This window comes from Taeniopygia guttata, chromosome 1 (genome assembly GCF_048771995.1).
Source record: "Taeniopygia guttata chromosome 1, bTaeGut7.mat, whole genome shotgun sequence".
Lineage (NCBI taxonomy): Eukaryota > Metazoa > Chordata > Aves > Passeriformes > Estrildidae > Taeniopygia > Taeniopygia guttata.
In genome coordinates, this window is record NC_133024.1 from 8,412,463 (window position 1) to 8,432,130 (window position 19,668).

Here is a 19,668-nt window from a genome sequence, read left to right on the forward strand (position 1 = left end):
GTCTTATTCTGTACTGAGAATTGTCCCATGGTCAAAGAGGATTTTTCATACTGCCTAAATCAACACAAGTCTTCCATACTGTATACATTATATTCCATACAATATACATTATATTTTAACATTCTGTTAAAATATAATGATGAGAAACACAGCACACACTTTCTTTGCATATAAGCAACACAGAGATTTTAATGTGTTCTCTCTCTTTCAATGGAGGGACACATAATTCTTGAGGGCTCTGATCCACTTGGCCTTCTGTTTCCATCTTTTCTATTTTAACTCTGCAGAGGCTGAAGAGGTTTGATTCTGGTCTCTAATTTGGGATGACAAAACTTGATTTTCCAGAAACAAGATTTCACCCTCTTGATACAACTCTTCTATAGGATTAATATTTGCATTAATTCAAATGAAACTATATCACAGTAGAATTAGATAAGTGATAATGATACCACTGTTGCTTCCAGGTGTCTTGTTTTTCTGCAGGTTTTGTGAGCATTTATACAGACACTTTCCAACTAATAACAAATGCTAAACCCACTAAGGAGTACAGGATTTATCCTTTCTTTACTGTTTTGTTGTTGTTGTTGTTTGGTTTTGGGCTTTCTTTTTTTTGGGGGGGGGGGGGTTTGTTTGCTTGTTTTTGTTTGTTTTGGGTGGGTTTTAGTTTTGTTTGTTTGTTTTTGTTTTGTTTTGGATTTTTTGTTGTTGCAGTAAACCAAAACTAATAGTTTCCATTAATATATCTCATCTCACCAGCAATCTCCATGACGCAGAATATTTAGTTCCAGGACTAAGATTCAATGTACTTCCAGACAAAAATATCAGGAATGATAATATTTATACACAGCAACAAGAAACACATTCGTTTATGTGCAAGGAAAAGATTAGAGTTGGACTGAAAAAGCTCCAGTGGGTATTGCTGTCAGGAAAAGGTACATGTTTTCCCATGTGTTTTATGCATGGACACTGAGACAGTAAATGATAAGATTTGCTTCAGAAGCACATGAATAAAAAACAATGTTTAGACATGATTGATCCCAGATTTCTTATATATGATATTCCAAATGCAAGGAATATTGCCTCAAATTCTGGAACTTGAAGTAATCATTTTTTTTTTCTCAAGAAGCACTCCAGCTGCTTGATTTTCTCCTTTCCTCCCGCACATTGCACTCAAAGTACTAGAAACTTCTCTTGTTTTAATGTGGAAAGTGGGTAAAGAAGAAAGACAATTTCACATCTCCCTTTCAATACTTAGTACCAGACATTAAGTTATACTTCAAACCCACGTGTGCCTGGTTAAAACCAGTCAAGAAAACTCCCTTATGTGATAAATTTTTGCTGTGTGCAGGGAAACAGAGCAACTCCACATGACAAATGCAAATAAACCAATGGACAGCAGTCAAATCTTGCAAAACCTAGACACGAAAAAAGTGAACATGTTCCCTTAATTATTGTCAGATGACATGTATAGCACATATGTCATCTGTTGTCGTATGCACACATCTCCAAAGGAACGCTGTGCAGCCTTTTGGTGTGGAAATTTACACAGCCCAGCTTCAAAACACCTCCTGTCTCACATGGCCAGAAACCATGTCCTCTCAAGTGTCACATCCCATTGCCCCAGCGCTGTTTGGAAAGCTACACCCTGCTGTTTGTGAACACCCAACAAGGGATTACTTCATCTTTGTTTTCTCATGCTGAAAAGTCAACGCTGACTTCAAAACTGAAACAGTTGGTCTCTTGTCACTGAAAATTTGATCAGGTGTTCCTCCATTGAAGCAGTTCAGATTACATTTCTAACAAATACCACAAGCAGCAAAATGCTTTCACCTATTAAATCCTTTACATAAGAGTTGAAAGTAACTCAAACCAGCTGAAGTGAAGTGCAAGGTACACGGATAGTGTCACTATTCTTGTTGCTACATTTTTATTGTGCTGTTGATAACTGATGACACCCACCGGAACATGATTCTTTATTATTTTGAACTCTGAATAGTGTCACAGTTTCAAATGCTGCATTAACTTCTGAGAGTTTTCATTATAACACTCTAGCAAACCAGGAAATATGATGAAAAGGTGTAACACTCGACTTTTCCTGACACTGACGGTCTAATAGGGAGCCAGAATTGCTTTCACTTAAAATGGAAATGAAAGGCAAAAAACCCTAACCTAGATCTATCTTGTGCTGCAATAATAATTGCCCGTATCCACCATGTTACTCGTATCACAGTGTAGCATAAATGTTCCAGTAAAGTGCTGGATGAATCATATTGTCTGCAAATGGTTGTACCTGCCAGTCATGGCATTAGAAGGTTAATAAAATAGCATATCCAACCATTTCATAAGATCACCACAAAGAGAAGGATTGTTTTGTCCCAAGTAAATCTGTGCACTCAGGACAGAACAAATGAACAACCCTTCCTTCCTTTTCCCTCTCCCCTGCCACTACCTGAGAACGTTTTACTTGAAAACCTGTTGAGGTTACTGCTACACATCCATTAATGCAGCTAGATGAGTGAAAACACTGCACACATCTGCTAATCAAATCTTATGGACAGAGCTGGAAATGAGAAAAAGGTTTTCAGATAGGAGGAGAGGCACCCAGCTGGGAGAACAAGCCTCAGCAAGAAAAGGGAGGCAGTACAGATCCCTCACGCTGTGCCAGTGGAGCTCATGGGCTGCAGTGGGGACCAGCAAGAGAATGTAAAAGAATAAAGGGGAAAGAGACTCCAAGTGCAAAAAGCTGCATGGATCTCACTCTTACAGAGAAGTGGGGGGAAAGGATTGAAATTAAAGGAAATGCACAACTTGTTTTAAACTTTTGAACTCCATTTTCCTCATGGGCTGATAACACACTCTGCAGCTCCACAAAATTCAGTGATCAACTCTATGTTTATCCAGGACCCTGTACACAACAGAATCTTGGCCTCTGATATACTGTAGAAATATAAAAACTTAATTAAAAAAAAAAAAAGTAATGGAAGGTGGAACCAAATCCCTTAAAACAGAAAGAAATGGAGGTTAAACTACAAGCAGCAGAAGCTGGACTTAATTTCAGTGAAGTGCATGATAATTGATGCCCATACCACTGCTTCTAGATCAGTTTAAAGACTGCAGCACAATTCTGAGTTCAGGAAAAAGTTACCTGACAAGTAATATCAAATACTGCTGTAAAGTATATTACAAAGAAACCAACAACATCAGCAAAGTTTCATACAAAGAGAGAGAATCAATCTATGAGCAATACCACAGAAAGAATTAAAGGATAAATTATGTTTTTCTCCAGGTGGAGAGTTACATATGCCTCAGAAAATTGCTTTTCTGTGAGTTTGTTATTGTTTTAAAGCAATAAAGATAAATTGAAAAAGTAAATAAAAAAATATCCTAAGCTAATTTCCAAACAATGCCTGTCTCAGTGTTATCACCATTTTACAATTGGTTTGTCTTTTTAAGAGGCCTAGAAGGCTCTGAATAGCTGAAATGCTAAAAAATAACTCTTTAGATCTCAAACTTGCCCTTATTAGGACTGAACAGAAAACTCAGATCTCTGAGCCTTCATATCTTAATTAAAAGTCTATCTGACACTGGCTCATGCTTCATTAACAAGCCTCAGTCCACTACCAGAGACTGAAAACTTCTTCAGAAATCACAAAGACAACTCCTCTTTTTTCAATTTTGAAATGTTGACCACATTATTTTAAAACTGCTATATCATAGAAAATAGAAAATACCCCTAACTTCCCTTTCTTCTGGCCCTATTGAGTTACAACTCTGATCAGTAGTAATAAAGGATGTTTGTACAATCCTTGAGGATCTGCATGTCATCAGAGCTTGTTCTCCACATTTTATCTAGGCTTGTAGATGCAATACAGATGCAAATACATCTGTATTTATAAAAAAACTCTGCTGATTTTTCATCTGATTCATAGAAAAGCTGTTTCTTATTCCTCTATTTAACAGTCACCACAGCTGTAAGACAAACATTCATCTGTTTCTTGAGAGCTGGTGAGTTTGTCTTCAAGCAAAAACCACACAGATCAACCTATATAAAATACAGTGTTTATCCATTGTGTGCAAAATATATGTTATGTTCTACTTATATTATCTAGAGGAAAAAATTGCCAGCCGAGATCTGATGCTTTAGTTCTATCACTCAAGACACTTCCACATGTTTGGAAAGAACTGAGAGGGTTAGAAAAGTTCGAGCTGTGATTGTGGTGAAGGTGACGTTTCGCTTGCTCAAAGAGCTCTTTGCAACATTTTAGCCCCAGGGAACACTAAAGAAGTTCCAGGTATTGTTTGACAGAATACAGGTTTGAGACAAGACATCTGCAACAATCCCTTAACCTCCTTCTCCACTCCCAGCTGCACAAATCCCTCAAAGAGAAGTAAAATAAACAGTTGAAAAGGCACTGCCAATCAGCAAAGCAATATTCAGAGGTATTTTCAGGAGTCCTGTCAGTCCTGTGTCTGTATATCTAACCCAAACAATTTTAAGACATTTTTAGCACCTAAATATTCGGATATAAACCTTCTAGACTACCACAGTATTTTCTTCATTCCTATTCCCAGTGCAACCTGATGGAAGAAATATCCATATGATGTCCAGTCAAATACCTGCTGTCAGTCTTGGTCCCCTGTACCAAAACATGAGCCACCAAGAACCAGACCAGTGCCTGTTTTCTTTATTTTCACTCTTTGGGTGTTTTGAGGTATAGTAGAATAGTCAAATCTGCAAAACGAAGCTTTTAAACAGTCAGCTTTGACCAACTTATTTCAGTTGAAGTAAGTTCAACTGAAGTTGAAGGAAATTTCAGTTGAATAATTACCCAAAACCAGATAATACTAATGTTTAATTATGTGAAACTCTTGAAATTAATCTGTTTTATTTTATAGGACTAGTCCAAGAATTTTTAAAGACATCAGCCTCTCTTAGTGGCATAACATTAAGCAAAATAACTAGCATAAAGAAAATCAGGTCTGATTGACAAAAGGTTGTCTTTAAAAAATAAAAGTACATGGAGGCTTTTACATAAGAAATTTTAGAAGTTGTATTTTCCTCCATCTGAAATTCGATCACAGATCTCCAAAGAAAAACTTACATAGACAGAGTTACATGTTAAATATATTCACTACTCAATTTAAGTCATCTATCAGAGGCCCCTGGATATTGGATGTTCCTAGTTTGAATCTAGATTATCAAAAAAAAATTGAAACTTAAAAAAAACTCAAATAGAATACTATGGGAGTTGCCAATATATAGATGATATGAGAATTGTTTCACTGAAAAAGACCCAAAAAGCTTTTTCACTTTTTCTTCCTCCTCCACACTTTTGACTGCAGCAGGAGACAGGGCTTTTAACACATAAAAAAGCATTCAAATACAATGGAAAATGTGGGATAACTTTTATCTCAATGTTACACCCATGAAACAGACGAGCAAAGCCTGCAGGGAGGGAAAACAAAGATAATTGTCTGGGGGGGTTGGCCTTCTCCAAGGATTGCAGAGCAGGCAAGGAGTCTATTTTAAAAGACAATTTTGATTTCTCTCCAAGAGCAAAACCAAGGAACAAGACTCCAGCTGATTATAGATATGGCATAATAGCCAAATGGTTTCTTGAATGAAACTAAATCAGATTTTGTGGCCTGTACCTGTCACAGATTCCATCTTTGCTCTGAATAGTAACTAGGTCAGGCAGTTGCACACTGGAAATTAAGGGCTGCATTTATAAATTAGTAAAGCAATTTCCCTTATACCACATTTTGAGAACATGCTTAAACTCTATTTACTACACTAAAACTTCAAAATGCGCACACAGGCTTCTTGATTTTTGAAAGGAGTGAACAGTGCTCAGGTTTGCCATAGTCAAAACTTAGATCAGGAGCCCTATGTCACTAATTACTACAGATTTTTCTAGTAAAAAATCCTTAAAATATATTTCCCTAAAACAAGTAAAAATGAGCACAAGCAAGCTAGCTTTATTTGAAAGAATCAAAAAATTGAAAAGCAAGTAGGCTACCACTTAAATTTCTCAGTTCAATACCCAGAATAGCAGGAAGATGCTTTCTGTGGGTAGTTATTTTTCTTTTTCCTGTCCCTGGTTGGGGTTTTTTTTGTGTGTTTATCTGCTTTTATTTTGAGGGTTTTTTAACATTGTGAGAAAAAGACACCCTGACTCAAAGAAACATAACTTCTTCTTTCTTGCAGCTATGGGACACAAATGAAATTAGATTATTTTTTTATTTCTATATTGACTTCTGTTCCATAAATTTCCTTTGAGCAACCTTAAAGTTAAATGGCATACCTGGAATAATCTTGGGTAAAGGCAGGTGGAGGCACTTGGACTGAGAACATAAACACATCTCTCTTCTGTTGAAAGCCAGCATTTAAATCTGGAACAGAGGTTCCTACTCAGATCAGCAGATAAAAAAACCAAGAAATATTAAATACTCCCTTTTTGTTTGAACAAAGATACTTTTATATACTTTTCACCTCCTCATTTAAAAAGTCATTTCTTGGCTAAAGTCAACAGGAACCATTATTTTTATGGCCATTTTTACAGCACCATCATCAGTTGAAGAAGAGGGGATGGTGCTATTACTAAGCATTGGCCAACCCAAAGGGGAAACATTATAGAAATATTAGTAAATTGACTTATTTAAAGGGTAATTTTTTTTAATTGACCCTGTTTTGTGTTACCCATAAGGAACCTGAACAATCTATCCTCCTATCTTTTAAATCAGTGCAAAAATGTAGACATTGTAAAATATTTATGAAGCTATTTATAGTCCCCAATAACCCAGTTCATTCTGAGGACAGGGAGGAATACATCTGGCCACTCCTCCAGCCAAAATTAGTTCTACAGCTGGCAATTCTAAAAGGCCATGCCATTATATCAGTTAGTCTGCTGAGCTATAAAATCTATCAGGTTGCAAACCCAGATTCCAGAAGGCAACAGCGAAGCCAGGCTATAAATTTCCTATGCTTAGATAATTTTTATTATTTAGTTTTCAAATGTGCTGAGAATATATTCTTGTATAAATTATAGTTTAGTTGAGAGAACACAAACTCTCATCAGGCCAAGCCTTTTGGACTGAGCGGTTTGAGACAAATATTGTAACCTTGAAGACACCAGGATAGCTGCAAGTGTCTAATTCTATAATTAGAATATAATTTCACATTCTTATTTATCATCAATGTCTTAAAGATAGTTTAAACATTGATTCAATAACGGGAAGTTATCCTGACTGCCAAAGTCATCCATAGGTGTCTACCAAGCAGGAAGGCTGGAGAATGATGACACCTTCCCCAGCTCCCTCTCTGCCCCTCTATCCCACTGGGATGAGACAGTGCAGAGCATGTTTCCAGGCCACAGGAACTTTGGGAAGGGTTTCTCCCTAACTCCTCAAGGCTTTATATCCCACAGCAGGCTCTGGCCATGATCAAAGCTTTGGAGAATCTTTCTATAGAAGACTACATTTGGTGTAGTCAGAAAAAGTTCAAAAAAAAAAGTCTGCAATATAACTGATTTCTAAAGCTCACAACAGCTCCTCTTAGTGTATAAATACAGCCATAATGGACAGGGCTGACAATCTCCAGCCACCAGATGCCACTTTCCTAAGGACCCAGGAGAGACTAGGTATGAGGTTTTTGCAACCCATGAAACCACAGAAAGTTGTGGTTTCACACTGGGAAGCCAGACTGGAGAACAGGCTTCTCCTGCACTTGTTACAGCACATCTCTTAGGAACAGTTCTGTGCTTGCTCCCCCTCCAGAAGTTTCCTCCAGCTCAGTATCCTGAGGCACTGCCAGCAGAAAAGTTTTGAATTTTACACCTCCCCTGCTCAGATGCACCTCTTTTAATTCAAAATAAAATATACATGCAACTAATTCTGAGCCATAAGAACAGCTATGCCATGCACCACAGTCTGAAGAGCAGTTCCCAAAGAAAGGGTTAACTGCCAAACCTGCAGGTTGCACCATGCAAAGTCATGGCAGAAATCTGGTAAACTTTAAATATTTTCATTAACAACTTGGATAGAAAATATGCTATGAGATGTCCAGCTATCACTGAGCTGGGAAGGGTTGCAGGCAACCTCAAAAGCAGGATTAGATTTCACACCAATTTCAGAAATCAGATCAGAGCTATAATATCAACAGGATTCAAGTCAATGGAGATAAAATTGAAATATTTCACTTCAAAAAAATGAAAACATAATACAAAATGTTAGCTACCTGGCTAAGGAGCAGTTGAAACAGTGATGTTGTAGCAGCTCAAACTGAACAGAAACCAAAAACTGAATGTCGGTGCAAAACCAGTAAATGTCAATCTGAAAAATTATTTTTCAAGTGTCATGGAAAAGACATGTGAAGTTTTCTGCTCTCCTGGCAATGAGGAGGCTCAGCTGAAACACTATTGGGTTGGGCCATTTCTCTGTGAGAAAGGTAAAGAGGCTGCAGAGAACCTGAGGGAAGCCTTAAGACTGACAAGATATTTCAGAAGCAGAATCTGGGAAAACAGGCTAAGGGAACTGCATATGTTCAGTATAATGAAGACAAGATAAAGAGAAGGAAGGGCTTAAAAACAGAGTGTTTAAGAACAGTATCTAGAATTTGTTGTAAAGCAAGCAACAAATAATTTCTTTCCATAACTGCCAAAAGATAAGAACTAATTCAATTATATTTCAATAAGAAGGATTTCAATTAAATATTACAGGAGAAACTTCTCATTTTAAATGTACAGGCAGAGAGAGTGTCACTGCTTTTGCTAGAAGGGGAAGTTGTCAGAAGGAAAAATAACAAATACTAATGCCAGAGTTCCAAGCTTGTGTAGTCAAACATATGAAGAATGAGAGCACTGGAGCCTCTCTGCAGATTTTCAAGTAAATAAAATTTTCATGAGCCTATTTTTTTCTGGGAAAATTGTTTGAGGAGAGTTCCAGTGAAGAATCTGCTGGAATGGATTTGGCCTGCTTGCAAAAACTCTGATGTGAAAATAAATGCTTTTTTTCCTGACACAGATTTGGTAACTTTTTGAGAACAAAATATTGTGCTTGTTGCTGTGAGGGGAGTGGGGGAAGGTCAACATCAAAGAACAGCAAAGACAAATACTGCATCAAAAATCTTCATCTTCAGAGATCCCTTTAGCACAGTATTTATAAAACAAAAACAGCTAACAAAACACAATTATACAATAGACTGGGAAAGAAAGCTGTCATTTTGCCAAGTGACACATGAGATCCTTTTGGTAACAGGATAAATCAGTGACACATATAGTTTAATAGTTCAAGAACAACTGCATATTTCTTTTTAAAGGTACAGCACAGTGAAATTATATTACATAATGAAATTGCTATTTTTTTACTTTTAAAAGGGAATTTTAATTTTTTCCAGGTAACTACATAACTACATGTACGTATCTATACACCTGCCACTACAAATATTCCCTTCTGAAAAGAAAAGGGAAAGAAAAAAAAAAAAAAGGAAGGATAAATAGATTAAAACTAGGAAGAAAACACAATGTGGAAGTGTTCATCACCAAATTCACATTTAATAAAGAAGAAATAAATAAATGAAGAAATATATATTTTATAAAATATAAGTAAATGCTTTTCCTCCCTTAGTAGATGATTCATTGTTGAAAATGTAAGAAAAGTTAATGGGGGGGTCATTGTCTGAGGTATTTTAGGAATATTTAGAGAAAACAGATGGAAAAGTGGTTCTTGGCAGGTGGCTGTGATTCTAGATGTAGATAGATGATAAGGGGCAAATAAGCATTCTAAAAGAGAGAATAGACATGCATTTCCTTCAAATACACCTGTGCTCACTTGGGACAAGAACTCTGCTGCTGCTGTTGGCACTTGTCATCACAAGCACCACTGTTGGTGGTGTCCAAGGAAACTAAATTCTGTACTCTCTTCAGGAGATTCCCATGCTCCACTTAGATATATTATTATTTCCTAAAAATTAATAATAATTTCCAGAGTGGAAAAAACTCACAGCGAGTAGGATTTTTGTCTTGAAATTCTATTTCAAATAGAGGATTTCATATTCCCTTTGCACTCATCACACATGTAGAAAAATCAAGTGGCAAAATTTTTGATTTAAGAAAATGCAATGGAAAACAAAATAGTTCTCAATTAAAACAAGGATGTCAAGCATGATGAAGTCAAAGATCAAAGGACATCACATGTTCTGGTAAATTTTGCTTCTCTAGCCTAAACTGGCCACAACAGTGTCACTACCTGAAAATGTATATAATTTTCAAGTTAACTGAAAGACCTTTAAATCCATAAAAATGCGACTTACAGATCTTTTCTCTAGAAAGACCAGTGACATGAAAATACAGAATTAGCATCTAAGAGAGGGAGTTTTGCCTCTATTACTTTAGGGAGAGGATAATCTGGAAGGTGGGGGCTTGGTTTCTGGTTTGTTGGTTTTAATTCCTGGTTCTACAGGTAAAGGATTATACTAGAGCCAACAATTACAACCTCTTCCAAGATACTCCTGTCTATCCTATATCAATATAGACTCCAAAAACTACTTTAATGATGCCACACATCTGGCAAGATTCCATGGCACTATAGGCACCAGGACGAAGATCTCCAAAGACAGTATTTAACAGGCAAATAAATGACTTGATGACAGGGCTTGATATGGAAATTTCTAATGCTTGCAGATTTTTAATGCCCAAAGTCTAGCCTTAAATGAAAATAAAATGTTTGCCTCGTTTTGGATTTCCCAAATCCATGGACAAATAATTCCAAACTTTCCCAAGCACAAAGCATTTAGACAGGGGATTGTTGCTACTATGGGAATAAAGATTTTTATTCTGTGCAGCATCGTTTGAGGCTTTTCTCTTCAAAACGCCTATAAATGAATTTTGTTTGAAGTTTTTATAAAAAAAAATTGCGATTAAACACAGACAGTTCTGCTAAACTACAACCAAACAAACCATCACCCAAACAATAGCTCTGTAGAATACCTTAAGGAACCTAAGTTAAAATAAACAATTCAATTTTGATAATCCACATAAATTACCTAAAAAACTCCCGTATTTGTTGGTTTAAAAGACGGCATCATTATGATTTGGTTCATCTCACAGTGTCTTTGCAAGCTGTTCACGTAAAACCTCTGGTTAAAAGGCAGTCAGTGATGGATGAAACAGGTCTAATTACTTATCTCTTTGTAGGTTTGTCAAATGCATAAATATTACACAAAGAAAATGGCTATGTGATAAATTATAGCAAATTACTATAATAAAAAAAGTTTACTTTTGTTTTTGATAATCAGTAAATTAATTGTGTTTGGTGCCAAATTAAAATGTGTAATTAGTACTACATCTGTGTCATTTAAATCAGCTAAGCAATTCTCATTGTATCATTACTGGAGTAATCTGAAGTGTACTTAATGTATTAATGATTCACAACAGGGAAGAATTCTCATTAGTGGAAACTTTTGCATAGTCAATAACCAAGAAAATTAATAAATAAAGAAATTACTTTTTCACTAGCCTATGAATTCCATGTAGGGTAATAAATACTTGATAGAAGGGTAAACCTCTCAAAAAAATAAATTAGATATATATCAAGGGTGGGTGTTTGCAAAAGACACAGACACAAATGTTTTTAAATGTTTAATGGAAATTTTGAAAAATTAAATATATAGCTAACATGTTAATAATTATATACTAGGCAGAATATGATGATTTTGCCTGTTCTCACTATATGAGTGAAAATAATAAACGAAAAACCCAACAAAACAACTCTGCAATTTTAGTTTACTAAAGGTAAGTGTGATAGTAGTCTTTCCAAACCTTGTTGTCTTAAATTCTCCTTGGCAAATATTAAAAATCTCCTTTCCTTTACCAAGTATTATAGATTCATTCTGGGCACTGAAATGAACATGAAAAATTAGATTATTGTACACACATGAAAAAAATTACCCTGTGACTAAACCCACTACAAATTATTCCCTTAGTTCTCTAATTTACTTCATGTGAAAAACCAGAGATTAAAGCAAATATTTGTGGAACGGATTACATTGTCAAAGACTATAAATAGGTTGTGATAAATACAAACAGAATTAGTCTTTTCTTTCAGGCTAGAGCAGGAAATTAAATACTTTTCCACTTCCCTCAAAAACTGAGGAAAGAAATTTCTAGAGAAACTGGAGCAGTTTTTTGCACCTCATGCCAATTTCAATGACCAGGCTCCAGGTTAGGTGGGGTGCTCTGACTGAGGTAAGGGATTTGGAGTCAAACTCTTGGGTCACTTCAGCAGGATGAAGGTTGCCATGGAAAACAGAACAAGAAAAATCAGGGTTCCCATGTGAAAGAAGCCAGGACCAGCTCTGGAGGAAGATGTTGGCTGGTTTGTTCTTTCTTTGAAATGCTGTTTGGATGAGTGTGTATAAGCTGTAAGTTTATTTCTATGTTTAAAAAGAATAAAACTGGAAAAAACTTTGAAGCCTCCTTCAGGTCTTGTATACACAAAAAAAAAAAAAAAAATCTTGCAAGCTACCATTAGGACATTTATTAATAAAGAATAAATTTTAAAAATGCTAACACTACAAAGCTTGTGTTTTGAAGGAGCCTACTTTCTCACTGGAGTAACATGCAATTCCTATAAGGAATCAAGTGCAATGCTCTTCTCAAGGGCCTTTTGAGTGGATTATTTATTGCTGTTTCCTGTTCAAGTTTTTATGGGCAGGTCAAGTGCCAGAGTGCTGCTCTGCTCTGTCTGACAAGAATGATAAAAGCTGGACTCCAGTGTGACAACAGGGCCATATCTAATTATTAAAACAAGCAGTGCATGGATTGCAGAGGGGTCTCCCGACCAACCCACTCACCCCTGATTTTACTAATTTAACAGACAAAATCTTCATGGAACAGTAAACAGTAGGACCAACAACAATGCTTATTTATAATGGATTCTTTTCAAATTTCAGTTTTCAAACTTTCTTTTTCCTTTCTTTTTAAAAAAGTAAATAAATACAAAAGAATGTATTCTGTCTTCCAATTTAATCACATAGTGGGAATGGGGACTAAAGACCTCTTTCACAGCCATGAGCGAGTCGCAGTCATGCTGCTCTACTTGAATCCCCCATGCTGCGCTGTCAGTGACCTTAGTGGTGACCTGAAGTAATGGTTATACTTTTTTTTTTTTTTGTCCTTAGGAGTAACAATTCAGCCTCTGTATTCTAGGCATTAGTTCTGTGCTTCCAGTACCGAGCAGAGACCAATCATTATACCACTGAGCATTTGTTACATCTTCTTACACAGTCAGAGTTTCAATGCAAGCTCATTTGAAGACAGACACAACATGTACAACCCATGATTTACTTAAGGTGTCAATGGCAGGGGTAAATTTATTTTCCTTCAGCACAGCAGTAAAGTTGATCACTTGCTTCCCATTGTAATCAGGTCCCCAGTTGAGAGACTTTTGAAGACATTTACTTATTAAATTAGAGCTTTTTTGGAAGATAATCAACTACTCCAGACAAATTCAGTCTCATACTGTATAATGAAAATTACCATACACATTTACATTTGCAATGAATTAAAAAAAAAAAAAACAAAAAACAACCAAACAACAAAAAAAAACTCACAAGTGCAAATAAATCAGGAGCCATGCAAAACTTAAAAAGAATTATGAATCTCAAAGTTTTTCTAATATTGTCATCTCTTTCTGCTTCTGGGTTTTCCACTAATTCTGTGCTTCTTTTGGAAGTTCATAAGAAAAGTAAGCTAAAAATATACATGTATGTATATGTATATGGTTTAAAACATCTAATCCTTCATGTTGGATGAAATCAAACTGAGGCTCTGCAGATGTTAATGAAGATTTAACTGGGAGGCAGGTACATATAAATAAGAAGCATATGGAATGGGGCACAGCAAACACAACAAGAGTTCAATGCAGATCTGGATACAATAGAATTTAATCTTTTTTCACTCATATGGTTCCCCAAAAAAATGAACTCAACCATTCAAGATTTAATACACATAGCTTATATTTGTTGACCAAACCATGATCTGAAAATGGCAATAAAGACTATACTCTTTTTATCAAAATGGTACCACTTATTCAGAACTTGTTTAGTAAAAATATGATGTAGTAAAGAAACTAAATTTGAAAGCAGGATAAGAAGATATTACTCTTTCATGTGGGAAAGGCTATATTAGCTCAGAAACAGAAGAAACTGTCTTTAGAAAAACTTCAGTGGATGCTGTTAGGACATCAGAGGTAAAAAGTGTGAGTACTTTGTGGATCTGAAATATAAAAGGCCATATTCAAAATTACAGACAAGGGATCTGGGCAAAAAAACAGGACAGGAGCTGAGTCTGTTCCCTTGATGCTCTCTCTGTGTCATTTAGAACTTATATTTCAAAAACAAACTAAAATTAATAAGAATGTAAATATTGCTGCATCTCTGCAAATAAATTCAGAAAAGTGAAGTAAGACTGCAATGTATATGCAATAAAAATCAAATATGAATCAGATCTTTGAATTTGAATTGGAAGACAAGCAGTGCTGAGTTATTACTCAGCAATAACCACAATAACTAAAATTATGGTAGGTTCTCAGCAGAGAACATTCCTAAAACCTTACCTTGGAAAACAGTAGTTTACATATTGCAGAAATAAGTGGGTATTTTTTCCCAGAATGAAGCAGCACTTTTACAAATATTTTTATGCTTTATTTCTTTAATATCTCCCTCATTAATAGTGTTAACTCTGTGCTTTGACCAGGAAGGAGAATGCATGCTTCATCTTTATTATCTTTATATGTTCCAAACTACAAGCTAGATTGAGTTGTTTTCTAGCTACTTACAACTACAAAAAAAACTCTTAACCCAAGAGTCAATAAAAGAGAAACTTGGCAAGCAAGATTAAAAGCTGGCAAAGTTGAAGTAGAGATTCTTTCTTCCTTTCTTAACTGCTAGGTGCTGCCAAGATGTGCATGATGCCAGTGACCATGGAAAATGTTTTACCTGGAGTATTACAAGAGATCAAGGCCTCCAAATGGCAAAATGGGATGAGAGCTTTGTAGTCAGACAAAAGGCCATGTACTCTGGCACAGCAAAAGGCAGCTAGTTAAGAAAAATAAGACAAAGAGGACTCAAGTTTTGGTACCCCATTTGACAGAAGACTGTAACCATCAGCATTGCTTTTCTGAGCACCAGCTGGGCCTGCAATGAGACAGGATGAGTGCCACTGTGCATGGCCATTCTCACAAGAGTGCCATTTATGGGGAAGAGGAGTTAAAATTGGGCTGGTGACAAAAAACAGCTATCAGGGGAAGCAGGGGAGTTGTGGCACTCTTTTCTGGGAGGCATCTGTAGGAAAAGCAGCTTGCTTAAACCCAACAGAATAAAAGCTAGCAGTACCCGAGAGCGCTCTGTATTCCTACACTGAGGGTAAACACCAGGCAGAGACACACAAGAACTAAAAAGCAACTTGGCTAAACACCCTAAAGATGACTCAGGTAGAACTTGGGCCCAAGTAGCCCAAGGGCCACTGCAATATCTACCAAAAATATCTCTTCTCTTAAAATTGCACTTAAGCAAAATAAGTAAATAAAGTCTGCCATGTACTTCTGCTACAGAATTACTTTTTTTAACAGTTGGTTAGTCAAGATATACCTGAAATTCAGGCATCCAGACAGTTTTCATCTCAGAAGAAATAGTTTGGTTTTCATGAGCCAAAAATACTTGAGTTTAAGAGAAATACTGCTCTTCTTTACCCAATGCACAGTATAGCAATGAACTTATCTCAGAATTTATGTGAAAATAAGTATGTTTTCATCACCCAGTTAGACGGACTTCTTAAATGGTAAGAACCACTATGAGAAAATAGACCTCCTTTATGGTAAGAAAACCTAAATCCCTAAATGTAAGGTGACCTTGTAATTTGTAAGCTGTGCTTGCCTATTATGATAAATTATAGAGCAGATAATATGAGACAACATTGCTTAATTTCATTTGCTACCATCTTCGTCCAGAAATGCTTGATTTCGAAATATCCTTTTTTCCAATTCAAAGATGAAACATCTATGTGGACACAAAATAATTTCTAAAACAGGAGTTTTTTTAAAAACTAAAAAGCATTATATTTGATTTTTTTTGTCACTATAAATAGATCAAAAAAGACCAACTGAACTACATAATATGCCTCCCTGAACATTTTATTTCATTCCCTATATGCATTCAAAGTGATTTTTCCAGTCTAGCTATTAATGTCACCAGCAATAAGAACTTTCACTACTTCCCTTGGAAGGTACGTCATGGTCTGATAAAACCTTTAATGGCAGGATAATTTAGAGCAGACATCAGGAAAAGTAGATTTAATTTCAGAGTCATCTTATTGCACCTCACTCTTAGCTATTTGTCTTCCTCCATAACACTTTCTATACTCAGAGATGGTGAACATCATCTTGTTCTGTTTTGGTAACCAAACTGCATTTTGGGGATTTTTCATACATTTTACAAAAGGGTTAGTTTGTGAAACCTGTAAATTGCTGATGTGCCACTAACCAGTGTGCCAGTGAGTACATGGAGCCTGACTGCCACAGTTTTGTAAGCACAAGAAGGCATTAAATACAACACAGGTAACTTCTTGTGTGTGGTGCATGCCTGAGAACATGTGTAGATATATTTGAGATCTTAATGCAACACAAACCTGAAAACAGAAACATATATTGCAATGCCAGCCAGCAGTGAACTCTGCAAAATAAGGGAAGTGAAGCAGTTCTGTGGTGTGCCTGTGCAAAAGGCTACACAGACTTTGTGGTTCTGCATTACAGAACCCACCACAAAATCTATCCCAGTCAGGAAACTGCATTCCAGAATCTAGAAGAGGATTTAGTATTTTAAAATATAAACTATGTTCCCCAGCTCTTTCCAGTCACCAAGACAGTTTAGGCAGTTCTTGTTCCACTAATAGCTCAGTGCCCTGGGTGGATATGTTTATTTGCATGGCGATGCTGCAAAACCAATCAAGTAATTGGTGTGGATGAAAAAGAAAATCCAAAAATATCTTTTTTCCTCTGCTCCATAGGGTTACTTTTTCAGCCAGATCTATTCTTTTACTAATGCCAGGAGACAGCAGCTACAGTGAAAAAGTAAAGATGAGTTGCCAAAGCAAAGGCTGCTTAAGTGTTGCTGCTGTGTGTGTTTAACACAGTCTTAGATAAAAATATATGTATACTGATATATATATAAATATATCTGTGTAGGTATGTGTGATATATGTATGCATATAAAAATGTATATTATATATATATATATATATATGTACAAATTTACACACAGTATAAAAAATTAAAACTATTCTAAAGCAATTTCTCAGGTCCCCTAATCTTAACATTTGCACTGTAACATTTACCTCAATAGCAGCGTTAGCTCTTCAGGCTCATGCCCTTCCCACTGTTTTTCCTTATTCCCAACCATCACATTCTTTGAAGAAATTTGATATGTTTGCCATCAAATTTTACAAAGCTGTTGATGAAGTCTGGAGAGGAAACCAAAATATTTATACAGTGCTTTATCTGCATATTAAAAAGGTAAAACAAACAAACCCCACCCAAACGTTTTGCCTGTGAGAATAAGGAAAATCTTAGATGGTTCCTATTCAGGTCAACACGCTTACAAAATATCTGACAATGTCATCCTGACCTCTACTGGAAACCTTCAGCATTTGCAGGATTAAATTGTGGAACGCCAGAAACACAGAACTAATAATTTAAAGATGTAGCAAAGTACTTCCCAGCATCTTTTCTACATTAATTACAAGATACTACAGGTAATAGTAGCAGAGAGCTGCAATACTGCCAGCAACTAAAGGGGGTGTAAAAACAAAGCACTTTGTAATGTTCCAATAAGCTCACCTCTACAGCTGGGTTATATCTTCCCCAGCTATATATAGGGCTTAGTTGTTGCACTCACTTTTAATCTGATCATTCATCTGTATCCATTTTTGAATATCCATCAAGGTAATGAAAAAGTAAGTCACAATAGGTACAAACATTCCCATCACATGATGAGCTCCTAAAGCCCTTAGTGTTTAGAAGATTAATCTGAAGTTCAAAGGGGCATGCAGAAATAGGCAAGAAACTTATCAACTGCTAAAATTTCAGGTACTTACTGAAAGAATGATTAACCCTTCTGGGTTCGTACAAAAAATCACAAATGCTGCACAGTTCCCTTATGACAAATCCTGGAAGAGGTTAGAAAACTTAGAGCCTGGAAACTGTAATTGAAATGTGTACTTCTGCATTTCAGTGCAATCACATAATTTGGTAAAACATTAGGAGTGACATCAAACCTCCTGTAATGGTTGCATTTAGACTCACTACTTTTCTCAGTACATAAAAGCAATTTAAGCCTGCGAGAGGATCATAAATCTTTTCCAATATTTTGAGTTATTTTGGTGTTTGCTAAAGCAATTGCTATAGGTGAGATATAGAATTGTTCTACTCTGCTTGTAACAGACACAAAGAAAGCCAGAGCTCATCATCCCAGCCGGGACTGCTCTTGCAAAATCAGTACACAGCAGGTGAGGTGAGGTCTCAGCTGGTGCGACCCACGGCAGCTCCAGGGAGCCACGAGGAGACAGACACTCAAGGTAGATTAAGTCCTATCAGAAGAAGCTGATGGAGCTGGGATTGTTCTGTCTGGAGAAGAGGAGTCTCAGGGACACCTTATCCATCTGTACAACTACCTGAAAAGTGGGTGTAGAGAGATGGGGGTCAGTCCCTTCTCCCAGGCAACCAGCGTCAGGGAAAGAGGATATGGCCTCAAGCTGCACCAGGGAAGGTTGAGGTTGGACACCAGGAGGAATTTCTTCCAACAGAAAGGATTGCTAAACATTGGAATGGGCTGCCCAGGAAGGTGGGGGAGTCATCCTCCAATGGAGGTGTGCAAGAAATGGACATAGCACTTGGTGCCATGGTCTGACAAGGTGGACATGAATCAAAGGTTGAACCAAATTATGCTGGAGATCTTTTCCAACATAAATGATTCTGTGATTCTGTGACTGTGAGGAGCAGCAAAGGGAAAATGCTGTAGTAATGCACACACTGAGCAGCTGAAACCAGTCCCCAACCACACAGGAGGTGTGTACTTTGCAACTCTCAATCAAAGTCACCTGAAGCCATCTGGACCATGGAACTACACAAAGTCTGGACATAGCACAGCAAATAGGGCTGTCAGAAAAACTAGGGCTTGGCCTGCTGCAGAAACCAAAGCTTTGGCAGAGAGCAAGAACCTTTCTGGTAGGGACAAAAACAGCACTGAAACCAGCATTATTTTAACAGAATGGAATGACTGGATGTAACCTGATATTTAAATGGTGCAAGCTCATATCGGCTCATACCCAAATGTTGCATATTCTCCCACAGAAAAATCTGGCACTTTGGAGGCTGAACTGGGAGTGGGGGGGAGGACCTCCTTCCTACCCTTACAACTTATGGAGCATCTCACATGCCAGCTTTCCTCTTATATAACATAAGGTGATAAATCTGCTTGTCACAAATCAGTTATGAAAGAACACAAGCTTACTAAATGCACCTTCAAACCAAGAGCAGGATTCTCCCTCAGTACTAGATCAAAAGTTATATTTCAGCTCTAATAAGAAGAAGCCTTATTTATTGGTGGTTGGGGCATAG

General features: G+C 36.7%; 1 protein-coding gene across 3 annotated transcripts in view; it reads right to left on the reverse strand.

Moving 5' to 3' along the window:
- LOC115492903 (uncharacterized) overlaps positions 1-19,668 on the reverse strand; it is a 531,227-nt gene that overhangs the window by 495,376 nt on the left and 16,183 nt on the right. The window contains exon 1 of one of the 3 annotated variants that reach the window (XM_072923230.1): positions 17,388-17,524. The exons of 1 other annotated variant lie outside the window; for it this stretch is intronic. The gene's annotated coding sequence lies outside the window, so the exon portion shown is untranslated. Of the gene's footprint in view, positions 1-6,305; positions 6,325-17,387; positions 17,525-19,668 lie in introns of those variants that run through there. One more of the 3 variants, XM_072923232.1, reaches the window with a different exon arrangement.